The 25,110-nt window shown below is 33.2% G+C and overlaps 2 long non-coding RNA genes across 3 annotated transcripts; both read left to right on the forward strand.

Annotated features, from left to right (window-relative positions):
• Nucleotides 1-6,645: 6,645 nt before the first annotated feature.
• On the forward strand, nt 6,646-7,422 carry LOC130055088 (uncharacterized). The gene is made up of 2 exons (XR_008803315.1): nt 6,646-6,769; nt 7,372-7,422. It is a non-coding gene; the product is annotated as an uncharacterized LOC130055088 (long non-coding RNA).
• Nucleotides 7,423-8,710: 1,288 nt separating this feature from the next.
• LOC125673219 (uncharacterized) lies at nt 8,711-23,819 on the forward strand. 2 transcript variants are annotated; one of them, XR_008803316.1, is made up of 4 exons: nt 8,711-8,992; nt 14,969-15,181; nt 20,000-20,070; nt 21,895-23,819. It is a non-coding gene; the product is annotated as an uncharacterized LOC125673219 (long non-coding RNA). The 2 variants fall into 2 exon arrangements; XR_008803318.1 differs by lacking the exon at nt 8,711-8,992 and adding an exon at nt 10,577-10,858.
• Nucleotides 23,820-25,110: the final 1,291 nt, after the last annotated feature.

The raw sequence follows: 25,110 nt of genomic DNA on the forward strand, positions 1-25,110 counted from the left end.
TAACTGTAATTTAATTAATTACTTGTATGAATGAAAGTAACAGTAATTGTAAAGGTGAAAATTCCAATGTAATTGTAATTTAATGCGTTACATTTTAAAGTAATTGACCCCAGGTCTGGTCATGTATAGCATAATGAAAATACACTAGGTAAAAAACAAAATTTGAAGATAAAAGGGGGAAGAAAAAACAGGTATCCCTTTAAGACATATTTTCAAGGTAATAACTGTTAAAATAATGGGAATATTGAAGTCGATTGAGTACACTAAATCGACTTTTGATATCATATATATACAGATATATATGTGTATTATATATATTTGTATATATATATGTATATTGTATATATACACACACAATAATAATAACAATAGATATATCAAAGTCAATCGAGTATACTAAATTGACTTTTGATATATATATATATATATATCTTTAAAATAATGGGAACATCAAAGTCAAATGAGTATAATATATCAACTTTTGATGTTATACACACACACAGAGAGAGATATATATTAGAAATATCAAAGTCAATTGAGTATATATACTAATTTGACTTTTTATACCATATATCATATTTAATATACTGATCTCTGAGTGTTGCATGTTGGTTTTAGTGCAGTATTTTATATATATATATATATATTATATAGTCTATATATAATAATTTATGTGTACTATTTCTGTTTTATATATTATATAGATCTATATAGATCTAGATCTAGATCTATATATATATATATATATATATATATTTGAGTGTGTACATGTACATGCGTGAGCTAATGACATAAGAGAGGGAGAGAAAATTTATTACATTATACAATATATATATATATATCCCCCCCCCTCCTACTTCCTCAGTGAATGCTGGAAGTGCAGTTCTGAGCAATAAAGGATCTTGTTCATATGTGATATTTCATGTATTAACAATTTTGCAGTGTCGTCTGCGCGGCTGGGGGCAATGTGTTTATGAGATTAATTTGTATTGTTCCTCATGTTGTTAAAATATTCAGCACATTACTTCATTATGTCATTTTTCTGTGCCAGACTTATGATTTTCAGTCAAAGTGTAACCTGTAATACGAACGTGTACCCCCACAAAAAAAATACCAAAAGAATCTACGTATCCTCTATAACCATGAAAAAATTATCGTTTTATTCAACAAAATTCCATTAATGAGCAATAAAATTCTGCAAATATATATTCTTTATCACGATTTGAACTGAAAAAACTAGCGGAAGTCAACTGATTCGAATTTAAATTACCGTAGATAAAATTTTTCTCGCACGATCAGACTTAATTTCATACCGCCGGGCTCGACATTTTGTGTTCTTTCGGAATCTGATGTGTGCGCATACATTTAAAAATAGACTAATTTTCGATAGCCCTCGCGCATGTACCATATCCTAATAGAAAGAAACCGAAGCGAGATAAATAGAATACCCGTGACGTCACAGTTTCAGACGCAGTATTTCAAATATGGCTGACTGAGCAGGAGACGGGAAGTTTGATAGTGTCTTATTTCAATGGTTGTATGAACTCTTCTGTCATTTGTTTAAAGCTAGAGGGGAGATATCATTTAAATAAGTATATTACCTTTTATAATCAACACTATATTTGATATCAAAATGATTGGAAAAGAGAAAATAAAAGCAAGTTTAAATTTTGTTCATCAATTTTTGTAAGAAATAATGCATTGTTTGAATTCAAAGTACACAAAAAATCTTCCTTTTTATTCTATGCTTTTGAAACAGATACAGCCAACTGCCAAAAGTTTGTAGACAAATGGCGGACGTCAATGTCTGAACATCAACATAATAGGGATTTTCAGTGGCTATAAAATTACAAAGACAATAAATCTCACCTCAGTAGTTTGTTATACATTGATCCCTTTGATCTGATCACTTTAAACATTCTGGAAGGTAGGGATTGATAGAGGTTCTGCATGCAAGTAACGGGTATGTTAATCCAGATGTCATTTATATTTCTCTCGAAGTCAGTGACATTGTTTATATTAGAAAGTCTGTGTTTACGTTTATTTTTCAACAGAAACCAAATGTTTTCAATTATATTTGCATCAGGTGACTGTGCTGGCCAAAACATACCTGGGATTCTGTTTATTTGTTTATATTCTTGTACAGTTCGGGCACGGTGAACCAGGGCATTGTCATCTTGAAATATGTCATCAACAGTCACCCGACGCAAATGAAAATCACCTTTCGACCTAAAAATACACTTCAACAAGGCACTGCATACTGATGCTCTGGTTGCCATTTGCTCATCGCTAAGGGATTTGGGGACCCAACAGGCTGTTAGCTTGCGCATACTTAAACGATCATATAAGACTGTTGAAATGCGTACCATGTGAAATGTCTAATGCCTGCACTATTTCTTCCACCTGAATTCGCCTATCAGAGTATACCAGATCCTGAACTTTCTTGCACATTCCTCTACCCAGAATTTAACCTGAGCATAAGATGGTGCAGAAGACCCATAAACATCAGCTAGCTCACCGTGTATTTCCTTGCCTGTTTTACCTTTTAAATACAATTACCGAATTATAGCACGGTACTCAACTTTAGATGAAAAGCATGCCTTTGTATCACTAACCATGTTTGACATTCAATATCTTATTAAAGAATGACTCGATACGCGTGCAATTTTGTTCCAAGGCATAAAACATATATTGAAACAAGGCATGAAAATCGTGACCGTCTCGGTCAATCGGAAATGGGATAGGCTGGTTTCTTATTGACTCGCCCTCGGATGTATTTCAGCAGCAGAAACTTTGAAAATTTATCTCCATTTATCCATGATCATGTATGTAGAATATACATTAAATGATAGTAACAACACACTGTGAATCAACTCCAATCCTGTCAAAATTATTAATACACTAAAATAAATATACACACACTTATCAATGAAGTCATAAAAAAATTTGGACCTATCTATCTAAAAATAAAAGTTGTTTAATTCAGAATGAAAAATTTAAGCAGTGGCCTACAACTGGCCATCATTTGTGTGGGAGGAAACCGGAGTACCGGGAGGAAACCCACCTGTTGGAGTGGGTGACCACCATACCCTCTCACATACAACCACTGCCAATCACGGGGATCGAACTCGTGTCGCAGCGGTGAGAAGCGAGTGCATTAACCACTATGCTACCCGGACACCCATAGATAGGTTGTTCAATAATTAGATTAGTTGTTGTTTCAGTAGATCTAACAGCTTCTTTGCAAAATATTCAATTAAAAAAAATATCTAGTTCCAAAAAGGCAAATTTAATAAATTTTGAATTCAATATCAGTGTTAAATAGTTTTATATAAATTGTATAAATGTTTTATAGAGGAAAAAGAACCTTCTATTAAATATTGTTTTATACGTCCCTCTCAAGAATTTTTCACTCATATGTAGATGTCACCATTGCTGGTGAAGGGCTGCAAAATTTAGGCTAATGCTCGGCGCATGTGGTCATTTAGCAGGGAGGGATCTTTATCGTGTCATACCTTCTGTGACACGGGGCCTCAGTGATTGCGTTCTCATCCAAAGGACCGCCCCATTTGGTCGCCTCTTACGACAAGCAGGGGGGTACTGAGGACCTATTCTAACCCGGATACCAACAGGATAAGAACCTTCTAAGGCACTACAAGTAGTATATATTACTAATAAACATCAAGAAATATTTGCATATCTTTGTAAAAATTTGGTAATATTTAAACACTTCAGAAATAGAAAGTTAACAACTCTTCTGCATTGACTGAACTTTTAAAGCGTCATTTCCACATTCTCAATCAGGCTATTTTAGATTGGGAGAAATGTGACAAAAGTTAAATATAAATTTATATAGTAAAATATATGATTAAATCCATCCTTTCATCTGGTTTGAATATCTCTGTTGAAAAGACATCATAACTGAAGATTTGAGATGACAAAATTTCATTTTATCTATTACACTAAATTCTCACAAAAATTCTTTTAATTGGTAATTAATTACAATCAGAAATTGTAAATTTTCTATTTATTCCTTAAATTGACGCCATCCATTGAGGACTGCAATGTGCTGTGCACCCCTTAATCAGGGAAAATAACTTGCATTGCATTGTGAGAAAGGCATCTCATTACATACTCACAAATACACTGTACACTGTTGAGTGATTTTGCAACGGAAAATGCCATGAATTTGAAACTGATCGAGAAGGGGTTGAAGTAAGGAAGAGGAACATCAAAGAAATGCCCTCTTCAAACTTGAATTTAAATTGTTGATTGAAATGGGAAGTTAGGTACCAGTTAACTTCATAAAACTTTATTCATAATGATTTTATAAATATATTGAACATAGATCATATGTGGAATCACAAATAAATGGAGGCAATAAAAACATTTCTGAGATTGTACACTGTGATGGGAATAGCAACAAATTTGACGTTCAAGATTTATATGAATGGTCCCCCCACCCTCTGTAAGGAGGGCCAATAGCCTATGCATGCTGTAGATGTTCATATAAGAATTAATTACAACATAAAACCATCAAATATTCCAAGTTGGTATCTGCCTAAATTCATCAAGTGAGCATCGTTGCCTATGTGTTAGATGCAATTAATGGACTGATTGAATATTGGTTAACGTCCCTCTCGAGAATATTTCACTCATATGGAGATGTCACCATTGCAGGTGAAGGGCTTCAAAATTTAGGCCTATGACACAGTGCTTATGCTTATTGAGCAGGGAGGGATCTTTATGGTGCCACACCTGCTGTGACACAAGACCTTGGATTTCCTAAGGACCGCTCCATGTAGTCGCCTCTTGCGACAAGCAAGGGGTAACTGAGGATATATTCTAACCCAGATCCCCACAGGACAGATCTCAACAACACATTGCATGCAATATGTCGACAGCATTTTAGATTTAGATAAATAAGACTACTTCCTTTACATTGTGTAAACATGCATTGGCACCATTTGTATTCACAACGTTTTTACATATTTAATATAAATTAATTGTATTGGATCAGGACCTATTTGAGATAAAATTAGCAAAGCAATTTTTAGCTCACCTGAATCAAATGTGTAAATTTTTCAGTTTTTATTCAATTCTTCTCATTGAGGAAAATTTCAAGCAGACAAGAAACCGCTAGCCCTTGGAAGCAGTGACACTCACCAGCAGACAGATATATATACAGGTAACGAGACATACACACACATGTATAACAATTTTATCTTTGCAGGACATCTATTACATATAGCTTTATAGCTATAATTACTTTGAAAAGTAATTCTTCTATGTCATACGTATGAAAGGCAAAGATAACAAACATTATCAATCTCACAACTCCTATAAGCAAGACAAAATACAATGTAGTGAGTTGGGCAAACACAGACCCCTTGATAATCCTTATATTGTTCATTATATTTTAGTCCTGAATTTTTGGGGTTTAGGTAGCATTTTTTTGTTTGGAATCAATAGATTAACATTCAGAGTAATGAAAAAAGGCAAATTAGTTAAGGATTTCCATATTAATTTTCATTACAGTCACTACTGAAGTCATGTACCCCTATGTAGATTTTTATGAAATTCATTGGAAACAGTTATCTGTTGTTATTTTAAAATGAAAAAAGAAATAATAATTTAAATTGCATTTATTTATCAGGAAACATGTCAATAACTAAAACACATGTCATTTTCAATATGTTCATCAAGTTTTAGTATAATAAGTGCAAAATTATTGAATTAGACTTATTCTCCAAAATGTTAAAAAACAAACTAATATGGACACAACTTCCTTATAGCATGGTTTACATATCATTTTTTCTGTTTATATTAGTTGATGTACATCTGTTATAGTTATTTATGAAAAAAAATCCATACCTTTCCTTAATAATTTCAAATCTATAGCTTCCAGAGTATGTATACCCCAATAAAAAACCTAAGTCTGGCACCATACAGCTGAGCTATCCAAACCACTGATGGATTAAAATTTTATGTAATTACATGAAAAGACACAGATAATGATTCCTTATCACCTTGGTAAAATGTTTGTGAAAAATTTAGGAAATCTATTGCATAATGGACTTGATAAATAATTTAATGAAAACAGAGTTATTGTCCTTGGATTCAATATTTTGAAACACATTATTGACTATTCAAATATAACTAAGACTTTTGAAATATTTTATGGCTAACAAGATTTTTTACAATAACTATTGAAAAAGACTCCAACAAAATTTATGTTCCAGTCATTAAATTATTGACTTTGGAAAATCTTATGACGTCACAGGAGTGTGGAACTACGTTAAATAGTGATGTTGTAAATTTTCAGGACACACCCCCTCCACCTCTTCCCGTGTTATTTCTTCTAACAATTCTATAAAAGATATTAGACACAGACAAACAAGACGTTTCATCCAATCAGAATCAAGTCAAGACTATGGTGGATATAATCATCATATACGATACTGAAATCTAAAGTCAAGATTCCAAAACTGGATTTCTAAAATAAGAATGTCTTCACATATATTAGAAGTTAAAAGGGGCAGACATTTCAAGATTCTTCATTGTAAAAGAGTGTGTAGATTTTGTAAAACATCCATTGAGGATGAATTTCATTTTTATACTTGTGCTGGATTCCGGATTTTTTTTTTTATATTTGTCCGGGATTGGTTTTGTTTTGTATGTTACAAAAAGCTCCCAGCACGTTCACGGCATGGTACCCGTACTCATGCATTTTGACTTCCAACTTTCCACAACTTCATGGCACCAAAGTGTAAGTTTTTAATCTCTTTATTAACTTTTTTGTTAAATGCAAGTCATATTAAGAATGCTTACGCATATTTGTTATTGTACATTTGTTGACCCCGATGTGATAAGCAGCCAGTATATCATGACATGCAGGTAGTTTATATTGTCTAAATTTGATTAATTGATATTTCATGGTTATCTTATCTCTGATAGATCTTTAATGATGTTATTCATTGCTGTTATTATTTCTTTCTGTGTAAATGGGGCACGCTCGCTTATTTTCTGAACGTACTATATATTGACCTTTCACGTGTTCGATATGTAAATCGCTCTGTGTAAATTGCTCATAGTTTAAATTTTTCTCAAAGGTTGTGATGATTACATTTAAGTTTTCACATATCAGTATCAATATTTTATAAGTCTTCTAGTGTGTGTATTTAGAATTCAAGATTTTTGATAACTTTGTAAAGCTTTTGGTGCATGTTATTCTTGATTTACTGAAATTTGATATCTTTAGCATGAAATGTGTAGATATGTTCTGAATAACATATTACATGTTTATTATAAACCATGCCACTTATCTTTTGTGCAGAACCTGTTGTAATAGGATCTTATTTTTGTTTACAGTATTTTACCCTCCCTGGAGGTTGTCTCTCTGCCATTAAAAGTAAAGAAACATACATCGTCTTTCTTGTGACAGAATAATACTTGTATGTCCTTCATACTGCAAGTTAAGATTGATTGAATATTGTTTTATGTCCCTCTCGAGAATATTTCACTCAAATGGAGACGTCACCACTGCCAGTGAAGGGCTGCAAAATTTAGGCCTATGCTCGGCACTTATGGCCATTGAGCAGGGAGGGATCTTATCGTGCTACACCCGCTTTGACACGGGACCTCAGTTTTTGCGGTCTCATCCGAAGGACCGCCCCATTTAGTCGCCTTTTATGACAAGCAAGGGGGGTACTGAGGACCTATTCTAACCCGGATCTCCACGGGATGCAAGTTAAGAAAAAAGTACATAAAGAAAAAGTACATAAAACATAAAGCCATACGTGCATTCAAACAAACACAGATACTTAGTATCAATAAGCTCAAGGTTTTGCGCAACCTAGGCAAATTTCTATATAGAGCATTCATTTATCATGATCATCTTTTAACAAAGACGTAACATCAATGGTGGATGACGGCATTCCATTTGCATTGTACATGTCCTTGAAACTTCATGTATGTAAAAGTTACAGTAATTTGATTTCGAGCTTATGTACATGTTCTCCAAAATAGGGAATTGCAAGAAAACCAGAAAGTAGGAGAGATGGATAGGAAGGGGGGCACCTCAGATTTCCACCAGCATCTAGATATATCGCAAAAAAATTGCAGGTCATCAATTAGTAAGTATGCCTGAAATATTTTCAGCATTGGTCTTGTGTAAACGCAAGAAATTTTTCCTCAAGTCATAAATTTTCTGCTAAAGTTTTTCGCCATGCTAAGGATGATCTGTGTCATCTGTGGACTGGATAAGTTTCAAGCAACAGGTATAGGTAACTACAAATTGTACTGTGTGGCAAAAGGCGAAAACTTGCAGCTCACCAGCTGTCTAATATTTTATTAGACAAGGATTTCCTAGGCTTGATCCACACTTGCATGTGTCGCACTTGTGTCACAATAAATTGTGTCAATGTGGATCACCTGTCTCTAGAACCTGCTCATATAAATCTATCTAGGACATCTTGTGTTGGACACAACTCATGTTTTGGACACCTCAGAAAAACAGAGTAGAGGCGTTACCTCCTTCGAATTCACTTTCCATTTCATGTGATCATTTCTGAATTCAGTATTGTTTTCATATTAATTTCTTATATTCATTGTTAAGACTTATAACTTGTATCATTTTTCCTTTAATCACATAACACTGTTAGCGTGCGTGTGTGTGTGTGTTCGCGCACTATGCCGACACTTACGACACGTATAAGGTTACACACGAGCAACCTACGACATTTTCAGAACCTACGACACAAAAGTGTGTCGTAGGTTTGGAGACCCCTTGAAATCGGAATTTTTCATCGTGTTTTACCCAGAAAATACAAAATTTTGTATAGTGTGAGTTTCCGGGTTACACACGACTTTTGTTACACACAACACCGAGCCATAATGGGGTGCTTACACACTTTGCATCCTTGCCACATTCTCGCGCATGCGCAAATTCAACTTCCTAAGGAAACGAGGTCGAGTGGATGACAATGCAAATGTAAGTGTTTTTGTTTATTTAATTGAATATAAGTAGTCAATTAATGATTTAAAATTGATATTTTTGTTCCCGTCCGTTTAGTTTGAATACATTGGGGTATGTGATGTATCGTTATTCTGCAGTAATGGTGAGAAAAAGTAAGTTGACCTTTGACACGACTAAGATACAATTAGATGCGTGTAAGCTTAAATAGTTCAATGGTTTTCATTTTCTGTATGTTTTTGTGTTTGTTTTATATCATCATGATTATCTTCAGTATTTTGGTTTATCATTGATTTGACAAAATGTTTTACAAATACAGAATCAAGGAATAGTTAGAATTTCCTCTTCAATACAATATCGGTGTACACGTTTTTTTTTAGACATATGAACATCGTTAAAAGCAACAATTCTCTAAATATTGAATGAGAATTGAATTATTATACACAGTATATTTGTCATTCTTTGATGAATATGCGTATCTTAATGTATAACATTGATATATAACAAACTGACGAACAACTGGAATTTCCTCTTTAGAATATTCTATCTTAGCTTGGCAAAATATTTTCAATATTTTCAAAGATATAAACCCCGTTTCAAAGCGACAATATCAAAGAAAATTAAACAAGTACATAGCTCCAAAAAATTGGGTCTTTATTACCACTATTTTTGGATATTATTAACTGGTAACCGGTGGATAGCTCCAGTCTCTTTCCCCTTAATAAGGAAGGTGTGGTCAAGCGCGGTTAAACAAGTTCTTGGGGAAAATATTGTTTACCTTATTTTAAGAAATTGTTTAGATTTCATTTTGTTCCAACATGGACCAGTTGCACAGATTTTGGGTGAATTTATCTGATGGTTGACTTTACGCCATGGCTATAAACAACTTTATATAATATGTTGATATATAGGCGTTGAAAGAAATTTCCAAATAAAGGGTGTTGAAATCAAATGGGACAAGGACATTTAAAGTATGTGCGGTTCAAGTGTCTCTCATCAATATGAATAGAATGAAAAATAAAGTAATTTGTCCCAAAATGAAGTCCCCCCCCCCCCCTTTCTTCTCTCCAACCCCATCCCCATTTGTGCATGCAGCTAGATCCAGTGTTTTCATACCAGACCAAATTCATGTTAAATTATCAATGTTTGTCCTGTTAAGAAGATATACTTTTTAAGTAAATGGAAACTCCAATCTAGTTCACTGAATTTATGAAAAGGCAAGAGCAGATCCGGATTTCTCTCTCTCTCTCTCAGAGTGTTGCCAAATCGGTGTAACTTACATTAAAAAAAATAAAGGGGTTTCGGTCAAGGGCTACCGCTATTTTTAGAGCGACCCTGAACACTAGCGACAGCGATCACCACTACACCGGCACCAGAACATGTACAGACTGTTCAATCGAGTGGGGAAGATCCCCAGGGCTTTTTGTAAATTTCATATAAAGTTGCAGAAATGACATTTTTTATCTTTGTTTATTTTTTTACTTATTCAATTGTAAGAAATCAAATACTATTTATATGTATTTCTAAAAATAAAATTGAAAAAAAAAATAATAAATCCATTACGATATTCGAACTGGGTACATGTTATCGTGAGTTTCATAGACATCTCTAACGATTACGTAACAGTGTTTTAATCTTCACACTCTTGTTATTTCACACTCTCAAATAAATGAAGTTATGTAAATCAATTTTGTGTAGCCTATGTTTCAAAATATTATCTGTATTTTGCACCATTTACAAATGTAAAATAGTATTGTTAAAAATTCAGAAGTTTTTGAATTTGTCAGCACTTGGAGATTATTTTTCTCGTGCCGTAGACCGACTGAAGAAGAAAAAAAAGGGGTCAGATTATTTTCTTAGTGCTGTGTTTAAAGTTATGTATTAGTAAGTATAAAATGAGGATATCATTGTTTATAGACATCAGTCAGTACTGCATATACATGTATTACCATTGTCTGTCTGTCTGTTTACCAGTATTTACAGGTATCTGAATTTTTAATCAGCTGTTAATCAGTAAATGGATACAAATAGAAAAATGGGAGGGGGAATGCATATAGATAGATAGATAGTGTATTTATCATCTATTTATAGAGATAGAGTTTTTCCCTTTTATTTATTTATATATATTTATTGATTAAAATACCTGTGCAGTATAATGAGTATTGCCCATGTCTGTTGTAGGGGTAGTGGTAAAATAGTATGATATACATGTATGTATGATATTTTAATAATATTAACAATGAACCTACATTGTAATATTTTTGCCATAGTGTGTATATGAATTCTAGGTATCAGGACAACTCGCCCCCAAGACAACACGCCCTCAAGACAACTCACCCCCTCATCGGGACAACTCGCCCCTAAGACAACCCGCCCTCAAGACAACTCGCCCCCTCTTCGGGACAACTCGCCCCCTCTCTTGAGATCATTCGCTCCTACATATCATACATGTTTACAATTATCATTTTTGGTCTAAATCCAAGAGGTGTATTACCAAAAATTAATGAATTTCTTATAGATAGTATATACATCACAGACAATAAGACGTGTTCACATTAACACCGAACTTCGTGTCTTTCTATGCAAGACGAAAGATTTTAGTGGAAATCCAGTGTTTGGGTTCAGTAAATTCATCATCACTTTTATGTACATGTAAAATATATAATTTCAGCGGAAACAAGTTAGCGTTTGGTATAGGGAGAGTATTAGCTTGGTCTACAGCTGACGTAGTATAATTATCAATAATCTGCATCTGTTGTTAAATCTAATTGTTTGATTTCCCCCAAGCTGTTATAAATTTACTTCAAACGTTATGAGTTACTCATCAACAGAGTTCTTTACACTTTGAAATCGCCGCGTAAAAAGAATCACACCGCGTAAAAAGAATCAGTAAAGCAAAGCCGTTATAAAATTTCTAAAATGGGAATTTTATTTTTCAACGGGTATTAGTTGAGAAATGCATTAAAAGATAATTACATGTATCAGAATATTCATGCTTCACCTTTACACTTATGTATACTATATCGATAAAAGAAACACCCACACCCTCAAAATTTCCTCAGTATTAGAGACATTTAATCAATTACCTGAAGATCAGTAAATATAATTTTCCTTGCCAATTGATTTATGAAAAATTTAACTTTTTCTGAAATGCAATAATTAAATATATGTATAATTCTATTAGAATTTACCATTCGTGTTAAAGTATGAAAGAAAAAGACGTATCTTTATAATTGTAATTGTAATTAAAAGATTTATATAGCGCCCTATCAACATTAGTTCTCTAAAGCGCTTTACAAATGTGAAAGAAAAGATAATATAAAATCGATGTGCACATACATGTGAATAAAATATTCATAGTGTCAGAATTAAAATGCATAAATATTATTATTAATATATAGCGATATGATATGATTACCCTAATAACATATGAAACAATTTAAAACAACCCTTAGGAATAATTAAATACATAACAAGGACATAGGCATAATAACAAACAGCAGGGTTTTTTTTTGGGGGGGGGGGGGGGGGTGTTTGTTTTTTGTTAACAGCACTGTAAGAGCTGTATGTAAGAGCACTAAGTATATAAAAATAATCACAAATTAAAAGCTAATTTAACGAGATGCATTCTGAGGTCCACTTTAAAATTAGACAATGAAGTACATTGTCTGAGTTTAAAAGGCAGAGAATTCCAGAGACTCGATGCAGCTTTGTCCAAATGTCGATCCCCATATGTTTTCGTACGTGTCCGAGGTACCTGGAGAAGATGCAGAGATTCGGATCTTAGTGATCGTGTGGGATTGTAAACTGTAAGGATATCCTTTATGTAAACTGGAGATAGGTTGTTGGGAGATTTGAAAGTATGAAGGAAGTATCTTATATTGAATTCTGTACTCAACTGGGAACCAGTGAAGATCTATTAGAACAGGAGTAATATGGTCGGATTTTTTTGAACGTGTTATTAATCTTGCAGCTGTGTTTTGTGCCCTCTGAAGTTTGCTGGTGTGTTTAGAATGAACACCATAAAGCAATGCATTTCCGTAATCTAATCTGGATGTAACTAGCGAGTTTACTAGAGTTTTACATGCTTCATCATTGATAAATGTTAAAAGTGTAAATAACACACACAAAATAAAAATAAAATGTGATAATATATTTATATATAATATTGGGGGCAGGGTTTGACACTAAGGCACGCCCGACCGACCGAGACTACTAAATGATAGGTCTGGTTGGGTAAAATGTTTATTTACTAGTCCGACTGGTCGTGTTAAAAATATGAACAAATTTAAGAAACTTTACTTTAAATCATAAGATATTTTATTCATAAAAAAAATAACTGTAAAGAGTTTGCGAGCAATTTAATGAACCGCATGATGACATAATCTCTATCTTTAGTTCTAATAAGTCGCGGTCGTAAGTGATGTTCTACGACATCTACACATTGTTAATGTGTGTAAAGTTATGTTTTGGTTAAATAGAATTATTGAATTCACTTTCATTAAAAAAAACACCAAAACAGTTCATTTGAATTGAATATAAGAAAGTGTTTATTAAACATATGTGCGGGAATGTCTATATAATCAAATATGAAATCTCGTCCTCAATGAAAGCAAAAGATGTCTCAAGAAAGAAAAAAAAGGAAAACGTTGGGAAGAAACAAAGCAGCTAGGGCTTATGAAATAGAAATTTAAAAAAAAAAATATTGAGGTCAATTTATTCTAAATGGATTAAAGAATTTCCGTGCCGGTAAAAAATTAATGAAACTGAAAATAGGGTTGAAAGTAAAAGCATCAAATTGAATGACGAGATTAAAGATTTTTTTGAGACAATTAAATGCATTTTAGTTCAAACTTAACGTTTTTGATTTAAATTAAGTACATGTATTTAGATATGGAGAATCTTATAAGATTTTTTTCTGGAACGTTGGTCAGGGCTAGTGGATGTAAGGTCAGGTCTAGCAAAAATCATTTTAAGTAGCCCGATTGGTCTAGTGCCCCAAAAAGTTAATGTCAAACCCTGGGGGGCGAGTGTCTCAAGAGAAGGGGGCGACTTGTCCTGAGAGAGGGCGAGTTGTCCTAAGAGGGGGCGAGTTGTCTTGGGGGCGAGTTGTCCAGCATTCGAATTCTATTGGTATCAATTATATAGTAGGCCTAGTAAGAATACTATTCTACTTCTATTCAGTAGAAATAGAGCAACACATACAAGAATATTTAAGCTTACATTTATGTATAGTAGTCTGGTACCACTAAATATATTAAGTTGAGTGTTCATAATATGTTAAAAATTCAGATCATGATGTTTATTTACATGTCAGAGGGCATAAACATGCACCATACTTTTCATGAAGCACCAACACTCTTCATGAAGTATGCTGGCGTAAAGCGCAGCAGTTCAGGGTACCTGTAAAGTGCGAAACGAAACGAAATATACCGAAATGAAACGAAATCCACCGAAACGAAACGAAAGATGTCGAAAGGAAACGAAACCCACCGAAACGAAACGAAACCTACCTAAGCGAAATGAAACAAATTGTATAACCAAACTCTTTTAATTATAATAATTAAAAATGGCATCTTAGGCCCCTGTGAAAGTTACCACATATCAATAAAATTCGCCTCCCCTTTGATGTAGGCCTTCGGCTTAACTGATATAATTAAAAGAGATCGGTTATACAATCTGTTTCGTTTCGGTAGATTTCGTTTCGTTTCGGCGGATTTCGTTTCGTTTCGATTTCGTTTCGCACTTTACAGGTACCCAGCAGTTCATGCCCTTAAATACTTTAAAAAATTAAACTTATTTCTTAAATATGCATACATGTATTTGTACTTTAATAATCCATGTTTAGGAAATATTTTCATGTTATATATGTTAATCATATGTGTCACCATGCAATGTTAGATTGAAAAATAATATAAATACATGTGTATATGCAAGCTAATGTTTCATTAGATTCTTTGCATTTGATTTTAATGTCAAGTTTCTTTTTCATAGTTGACGCAACAGATTATGAGATACAGATGAAACATGCAGGGAACCATGTAAATGATTCTGAAAGTGGCTACCCAGGTGCTGTTTAAGGAAGCTTGTAATAGGAGTGGAAAACCACCCAAAAACTATGTGTCTCAAAATGCCAGTAGAGACATAGAAAGAAGAGAGGAACTAGCTGGGATATCATTATGAAGAACCTAACCTCCTTGGAGTCAAGTATGTGACAAATTATTCATATAAATAATCCTCCATGTCACCATGAGATCGAAATTAACTTTTTAACCACAAGAAATTTTAGGTACTGTATTCTTTTCCTACTAGGCTCCAATTCGAAATTTAACCATCATTTTTCTATCGATTGCTTTTTTTCAGGAATTTAATAAACTAAGCACCCCTTTTATCAAAATAAATGAGAAGAAAGTGCAATATCAAAAACAAGATTGGAATTTCTTTCCTTAAACATTTTTAAATGAATTATCAGGCAATGTATCATTGGTGGGGGTCATAGGGAACATCTATGCAGCATGTACTCACTATCCACAGGTCCTCCACCTACAATTTACAGCATTATGTGGCTTGAACCTTAAGACTTAGTGTGTATTTAATTCTCTCTCTTTCTCTCTCTCTCTCTATCTATCTATCTATATATATATATATTTCTATTTACTCAATCCTGTGTGTAATCATGCTTAGCAACTATCCAGTATGTTTCTGTGTAACATATTCTCAGCCATGCGGATGTTTTTCGTTAGATGTCATTTTTTTCCCGACGAGTGAGGGGAAACCATCCCCTTACGAAACAGCCTGTAGAGAAATAAATGTTATGTGATTGAACTCCATCTGATCATCAATTTATTTATATATATATATATATAATCCAAATAGAAAGAGTTGATATCACACAGTCAAAATAATTAAATAAAAAAGCAGGAAAATATGCAGTTCCAAAATATATTCAAATCGCTAGTGCTTTCTGGATTTTAACATCCATCCTCAGGTGAATACAAATATTGAATACAAAGTTGTTTATCTTATATTGTTGTATATGTATATCTAAAACATTTGGAGATTTCATCACAGTGGCTCATCACAAATTAACCCTCTCTCTTCTATATTTACATGGGGGGGGGGGGGGGGGGGGGGGGGGGGGGATCTGGTATCCCAATAATCACTCCTTCAAATTTCTATTATGTCTCCTTTATTTTACTGACATAAGATTTTACGACCCCTCTCAATCGATCAGAGAAAGACCATAGTTTGTAAAAATACTTAGAATATCTGTTCGCACCAACAATATATTTGAAGGAACAATGCATTTTCTATCGTTTTTAAAACCACAGGAACTTTTCATCAATCACTCAGAATGGAAGACAGACTTGCATTGGTCAGTTCAAGTTGCTCTTCAGTTAGGATGTGTGAGAGTAGTTTAAGCAAACATCCCCCCATTTAAGAAATTATGTCATTGTGCTTCTGCACAACTAATCATAATCTTACGTTCTAAGTTTTTGTAGTATATACCTGGAATATGTCAATATAATTCCATTTTTCTCATTCATAAGAGATTTACCAGTTATCTAAATATTACGTATGCAACTAATCAGAATGAAATGCTTGACGTGTGCATGTGTAGGTATTCATATTGTAAATCAACAGCAAAAAATCATTTTAATTTAATTACCCTTTAATAAGAAGGTTGTGGTCATTTCAGTACCAAAAAATGAAAGAAAGCAATGCACGTTATGTGCATATGTCAATCTGTAATTCTGTTGATGTCATCCAACAGGTATTTGTATCATGTACATATGATTAGCATAATTAGTTTGAATTTCATGTTTGCATCATATATAAGAACGCTGTGGAGATTTTGAAATTGTCTAATCAAAATTTAGCACAATTGTGCATGCACATGCTGGCTAGTAATTTTAACCATACCAATTTGTAAGTGCCAAGACATACTAAAATCCTCAACTTCAGAAGAATTTAATGAAAAACATAAACATTATGGTCCTTGAAATATAGAAAAAATATAGAATCTTCAAAAGACAGGATATGCATATACTGAGTGTTGGCATTTTTGTATTACACCAATCTATATAGATACACATACTATCTACTATGCTGTGATATCAACTCATTCACTTTATTCATAAGAAAGTTACAGACATTTTAGTATTAAATCCAATCAAAATGAAATTTTGCATGCATGTGCAGATTGGTCATTTTGAACATGCAGATCAGTTAATAAATATCTTAAAAATATCTTAAAAATAAAAATCTTAAAAATTACAAGTCTTAATTAATAAATGCCTACAATATGAATATTAAACAATCTCAAAGAACAACAAAAAATTTAGACTGATTCCCAAGTTAATGTACCAAAATCCAATGCATGCACATTCAGACTAAAATACTATCTTTCTGCACATCCAAATGATATACATGTACGTACAATCATCTTAAAAAGATTGCATATAAAGGATCTCTTGTATAGTTATTGAGAACAGAGTATACCCTAAGTTCTGGGAACATAAATATAAGGAATCACTGTCTAGTTTGTCAGGGTATATGAGGTGATTAACAAATTAACATCAACTGAAAATATGAGAATTCATGCATAACAGCTTCACCATTTATATAGTTTGCATGCATGTATCATGTTCATGCTTTTATGGGATCTTTGTGAATTATGTCAAGGAATTGGATGATTTGAATATATTATAAAAGTGGCAAGAATGAAAATAACATCTTCTGCCATATTTTTGTTTTCGACAGTTTATTTTATTTTTCAATGCGTTGTTTTACACCAGTTTTATAACGTATGCAATGCAGTGTACACCAGTTTTGGACAAATGAAATTGGCCTTTAGTTTGCTTCATCAATATACAGACTCTATTTCAATTGATTATATATTAATAGTGAGTATCATGACAGTATAAGGCAGTATACATCTTTCTCACATAATCACTAGTGTGAGACCAACTCAACCCATGTAATAATACAAGATTTTTCTGTCTTACACTGCTAAGACATATCTTTGCTTGTGATGTACATATGTATGTCGTATATTTTCTGATTTACATTACACGATAAAGAAAAATAGTTTGTATTGTTTTCTTCAAATTTCAATTTGATATATATTATGTATAGCTTTTTTATGGACAACCTTGGGTTTTGTACTTTACACTTATATTGTAAACCATTTTCAGGTATGCTGAGATCTTCATACTGTGTAATTAATTTTTGCATATATTCAAAGAAGGATTTCAATAATTTAGAATTTTCTCAAAGCTCTTGAATTAAAATACTGAACTGATAAAATGTGAGAAAAATAACACTTTATTATTTGCTCATGTGGGATAGGGAAATTCCACCTCTGGAACAAGATTCACTGCTTAAGACTCAGCAAAGTCTCGTCCTAGACTGCAAATCTTGTCCCCTCGGTGGAATTTCCCTATCTCCCATTCATACGAATGAAGGATTCCATTTATCACACACATGCAATGCACACGTGATATCATGCCAATATACATATGCATTTATCACACATGTAGCAAGTTTCAATGTTAGAACACATCTGATATATGCAGTGAGTTTTATGTCAATATATATTTATCACACACATGCAGTGAGTTTCAGTGCCAGTACACATTTGCACACATGTAATGAGTTTCAGTGCCAGTACGCATTTATCACATGCGTGTAGTGAGTTTAAATGCCAGTACACATCACACACATGTAGTGAGTTTCAATGTCAGTACAGATCAATACACATGTAGTGAGTTTCAATGCCAGTACAGATTTACCACACACATGTAGTGAGTTTCAATGCCAGTACAGATTTACCACACACATGTAGTGAGTTTCAATGTCAATACAGATTTATCACACACATGTAGTGAGTTTCAATGTCAATACATATTTATCACACACATATATTGAGTTTCAATGTCAATACAGATTTATCACACACATATATTGAGTTTCAATGTCAATACAGATTTATCACACACATATATTGAGTGTCAATGTTAATACAGATTTATCACACACATGTAGTGAGTTTCAATGTCAATACAGATTTATCACACACATGTAGTGAGTTTCATTGTCAATACAGATTTTTCACACACTTAAACTGTTAAGTGAGTTTCAATGTCAATACAAAGTGATCAATTCTTTTGAGAAGCCTGTAGTAACCAACCATGTTGATATCCAAGAACTTTTTAACATTGTTATCTCTTTCTAAAATATTCAAAGTTTATATTTGGATTTCAAAAATCTTTTGTCTCTCAATCAACACATTGAAATTTGGTTTAAAGCATGTTGAATTTAGTTTCACAATCTTGATATGATTTAATTGTGATGATTTCAAAAATAACATTCCTACTCACCACCCTGCACCTCAGAAATTAAAATGTAACTTAGAAATAATGAATGCATTTAAAAAAAAAAAAAAGATTTAAAAACATTCAATATTTAAAATGATTGGACCAGTATTTCCTAATGTGAAATAATGTTAACGTGTACTGTGTTGTGCGGCGTGAAGACAAAATGTTAGGTAATAAAATAAGGTTATATTTAACAAGGAAAAAGTTTTTGAACAGGTATTGACCATATATTACACAGATAAGTTAAATAGGCAACTTAATTAATAAATTTCAAATGATTAGGTCACTAAAGATCATTTTGGAAAGATCAAGGTTACTCAACATGTACCTTATATAGAAAAGAACCTTTATTTCAAAAGTTATATATCATTGTGCAAGTCATTTGTTACATGAAGTAGTTCAACTTCATTGGTTAGATGCAGTTTGGGGAAGCAATTACTAATATTCTTGTTATTGGATTTCACTCAAATAGAGACATCAACACTTGCCCGAGTCCCCACATACACATACACAGGGTGGAAGTAACTTGTTTATGTGTTTGGAAAACGCGATATGTATATTACATATTTAAAGTTCAATTACATTTTGTTAATAGTAACTTACAGCAGTACAAAAATTTTAAAGCTTTATCTCTTCAATGTTGTAGACTATATTCAGAGGGAATGCAGATACTGAGGCACCCTAGCTCATCTAGGAAGTCGGGAAGAAAAAAGCGAGGTATTTGTATGTCATAATTTGTATTATATTTTGTTATTCCCAAGCAAATGAAGTTTAGGAGGGTATATTAGAATCGCTATGTCTGTCTGTTGGTCTGTCTGTCTGTCGATTTGTCTGTAGGCATAATTTTGGCTGTACTCATTTTAGGAGACTAGCTAATGGAATTTTCTTAAAATGTGTACACTCTCTCAAATCATAAAGACATATAAAAATCTGCACCTAGGGTTTTCATAATGATTGGACAAAGTTTACTTAATTTAGATCATTTTGTTGTTTCTTTGAAATTAGAAAAATTTTGAGCCTTGTTTGCTTTAACTTAAGGGTATGTCCTGACCTTAGCAGAGGGTCATTTGGACAAGATTACAGATATTTTTATGCCCCCTAGATCAAAGATCGGGGGGGGGGGGGGGGGGGGGGGGGGGGGGGGTATTGTTTTTGTCCTGTCTGTCATTCTGTCTGAAACTTTAACCTTGCTAATAACCTTTGAACAGTAAGAGCTAGAGCTTTGATATTTCACATGAGTATTCCTTATGACAAGACCTTTCCGTGGGTACTAAACCTTTTGACCTTGACATTTGACCTACTTTTTGAGAAAAAATTGACATTGGTCATAACTTCTAAATGGTAAATATTAGAGCTTTCATATTGTACATGAGCATTTCTTGTGACAAGATCTTTCTACTGGTACCAAGATATTTGTCCTTTTGACCTTGGCCATCTTCAGAATTGGCCATTATCGGGTGCATTTGTGTTTCACAAACACATCTTGTTTGTCCTTGCCATAAATTGCAAGATGAGATAAACAGGAGAATAATATACTAGGTGCAGAGGTTGCTTGTGTTCAAAGAATGTGCAACAACCAGCATCAGATGATAATCATTTGGACAAGCTAGGTCAAGGTTTCTGGGTGTGCAATGCAAAATTCTTCTCTATAATGTAATTTTATTATGAAATAACTTCAGAAAATTATACAAGATTAATTAAAATATGATCAAAGAAATGTCATCACCCTGAACACAAGTCATTCAGACAAGTTTAGGGGCACAGTTTAGGAGTTTCAGATTATGAAGTCTTAGAAATGTTAATATTCTAAGTTAGAGGTGCATGGAGAAGTCATACTTGACACAGAGGCTGCTTATAGCCAAGAAGTATGTCATAAACCTTATGCCCAGGTTATTTGTAGAGGGTTATGATCACATGACTCAAAAGTCAAATGTTCTTTAGGCTGCACCAATTTAATGCTGGGATTTTGGACAGTCATATTTTTCTGTTACTCTACTCAAAGTTTACTCATGACCAGACTTTTGGACCAATGTCATTTTGGGAAGGTCAGGCTCACTCAGAATATACACCTTATATATAAGGAAAAGTGCCTTATTTCATTAGTTTTTAAACAAGTATGGATCATAAATCGTGCAGATAGGTAATAGGCAAATGGCTTTCAGACAAAGGTCACTCAAGGTCATTTTGTAAAGGTCAACATCACTCAACATATACCTTATATATGATAAAGAAACCTTCATTCCAACAATATATCAACATTTATTGAGCATTGTGTGAATCATTTGTTATTTGAAATAGTTCATTCAGGTGAGATGTATTTTGGGGAGCATACATCAGTTTTATCAATATTCTTATTTTATATTAAATATCTATTGGTAGTTTAATAAAGGTTTAGGATAGAACATTTAAAAAATATATTATTGATTTGAAATCATTTACTTTAAGTTATGGTAAATGATAGAGAAAATGAGTTGGACAATCTTTCAAGAAACTGTTGTACAACTGTTTCAAGTGATATGTACTGTCCATTCTTTATTACAGCCAATGTTCAGTGCCACACTTGGACCACTGCAGAAAAGGCAGCTTTGTAAAGACAATTTGAGACTTTCATCAAACTAGGAAAAACTCTGGCTCAGGTTGACTGTCTAAAATCCATTTGGAAGGAGAAATCGCTGTCCAGTTTAACATGGTGTCGTGGAAAGTTTGCTGTTAAAAATATTACTTCCTGGCAGAGGTGTTACAAAGAGTTAATCCAATTTTTATGCCCCCTCCATTTGAACGAGAGGGGACGTATATATTGTTTTACATGACTAATTCGGTCTGTAGAGCAAATCTTGTCTGCTCAATATCTAATGAATTCTTTTGCTTGACTGTTTCCAAACTTGGTACAATGATTGCCCCTAGATAGTGAATGAACCATATTAATTTACAGGTCACAGGGTCAAGGGTCAAACTGGACACAGTAAGATATTGTCTGTTCAATATCTTGAGAACGCTTTCCTGACAGACATCAAACTCGGTATACTGGTTTCTTTTAAGAAGTAGGTGGTTTCTTTTAAGAAGTAGATGGTTTCCTTTAAGAAGTATATGTCCCATAATGTCCCATATTCATTTTGAAGTCACAAGGACAAAGGTCAAACTGTACATAATAAAATATTGTCCACTGAATATTTAAAGAACCAACCCTTTACCTGACAGTTACTAAACTTGGTACAGCGGTTGCCCCTAGAGAGTAGATGACCCCTACTGATTTCCAGATCCCAAGGTTGAAGGTAAAATTGGACATAGTAAGATACCGTCTGTTCAATATTTGAGAACCATTCGCTTGACAGACATCAAACTTGGTTCACTAATTTTCCTTAAGAATTAGATACCCCATGGATTTTGAGGTCACAAGGTCAAGAGTCAAACTGGACATGACAAGATATTGTCTGCTCAATATATTGAGGACTCTTTGCTTGACAGATATCAAATCAGGTACACTTGTTCTACCTAAGGTGTAGATGACTCCATTTGATTTTGAAGTCACAAGGTCAATGGTCAAAATGCTACGGACATAGGTATTGTCTACACAATATCTTGAGTTTGCGTTTCTTGACAGACATCAAACTTGGTACACTGACACATCATAAGTGTAGATATATAGTATTCATTTTAAGGTCAATGGTCAAACTACTCTGGACATCAGATTTTGTCCATTCAGTATCTTGAGAACCCTTGTTTGACAAACATCAAACTTGGTAGTCTGGTGCCTCCTAAAGAATAGATGGCTCCCATTGGTTTTAAACTCTCAAGGTCAAAGGTCAGGACTCAAATAACTGGTTATTTGAAAATATCTGCTCAGTACCTTTAGAGATCACATATAATGGTTGCTTCTGACTAATAGATACATTGTAACTTTTGCTACAGACATTCTAAATGATCATTTTCAATATTGTAATATGGAGGGCATATATGTTTCTTAAATCTTTCTTGTAAATGGTTTTGATACTAGTTTTATATACAAGATGTATTATCAGCATTTGTCATTCATTGTACACCATACATTGGTTCATTCAAAATTGATAAATATATAATCAACAGCAGTACACATGAAATAATTCTCCATCTATATCTTGAATTGAACAAAAAGTTTAATGGTACTCCAAGGCCTTATATTCATGTGCGATTGAAAGACTGAATGAATATACTAAGATAATATAACAGTATTTAACTAAAACTAATTGCAGTTTAACACTAATGTACTTATAATGTAATTGATAGTACCATGCTCTTACTTGTAACTTGTTTTCATTTATATTCAATAGATATTTCAAGTTTGATAGCTAACTCAAATTTCAAATATGAATGAACATTAAGTGTCTGCTGTTTTAAGACTAAAGAGTAGCTTTATTTACATCATATGAGGTTTTTTGAGCTAAATTGATCAGCTTTGTATGCTTATGAAATAAATATGTACACCTATATTTTGCAGTTGATTGTACTTTGCTTTAAAGAAGTCTTAAAATTGGTGTAGTTTTCATTAGGTTTGGACTTCGCAAGTGACAAATTGGATTAGGAGTATTTTTACTCAGTGTCTTCTCAAATACTAATGAAAAATCAAGACAATTTAATAGAGTCTTATAAATTCAGTATCTCTTGATAGATTGCTGAAAGAGTAGTACGAAAGAAAAATCCTGAACTCTGAACGATCAGATTCATGATGGATGCAGGGACACACAGTATTTTTAAAAGTCCTTGGTACAAGTTCTTCCTGTGACTTGAGCAGTGTCTGTATTCAGATATTTAAAAAAAAAGATCTTTAAAGCACTGTAGTACACTGTCATATAACCAGGAATATTTCCTGTATGGTCACCTTTAAATGGCCTTTGGTGTCGTATTTCGACATAAAGGACATCCAGGATACAGACGCCTTTGAATGCAACATTGGTTATATTACAAGTGTGACTGATAAGGAGCGCCAAATTAACAAAAACTCAGATAAAAAGATCAGTTCAATTATTACCCGTAATAATCAATTGACGTGCGCATCAAATCAATCATTGTTCTCATCAATTGATTAGGTGTTCACATCAATTATTGCGCCCATATATTAAATAATGCGCGCTGCCCATCAATTCAATGTATGAGAGCAATAATGGGTTTGCTGCGCGCATTTATTTAACTGATGACTGCAATACTTCAGCGCGGCATGTGATTTTGAGCTCCGTATAATTGAAGGAGATGAAACGAACCTTAAAAATTATAGGCCAATTAGTTTGACTAACACGGATTATAAAATAATTGCTTTTATTTTTGCGAGAAGACTTCAAAAGGTTGTAGGAAATATCATTAATGAACATCAATCGGCATACATTAAAGGAAGATATATTGGCGAAAATGCTAGAGTAATTTTAGATATATTCGAATATTGTGAGGAAACAGAAACAGACGGAATATTGCTATTTTTAGATTTCGAAAAGGCGTTCGATTCAATAGAATGGAACTTCTTATTTAAAACTTTAGAGAAATATCATTTTAAACATAATTTTATAAAATGGATGAAAATTCTTTATAAAAATCCGCTATTTCGATTAAAAAACAATGGATGGATCTCAAAAACATGTCCCATGTCGAGAGGCATAAGACAAGGGTGTCCTATTTCGGCAATTCTATATCTATTTGTCGCAGATATTCTAGCCTTAAAGATAAAGAAAAATGATAAAATTTTAGGAATTAAACCCTCTGAATTTAGTAAAGAGTATAAACATGTTCATC

The sequence above is a fragment of the Ostrea edulis genome, chromosome 1 (genome assembly GCF_947568905.1).
Source record: "Ostrea edulis chromosome 1, xbOstEdul1.1, whole genome shotgun sequence".
Taxonomy (NCBI): Eukaryota; Metazoa; Mollusca; class Bivalvia; order Ostreida; family Ostreidae; genus Ostrea; species Ostrea edulis.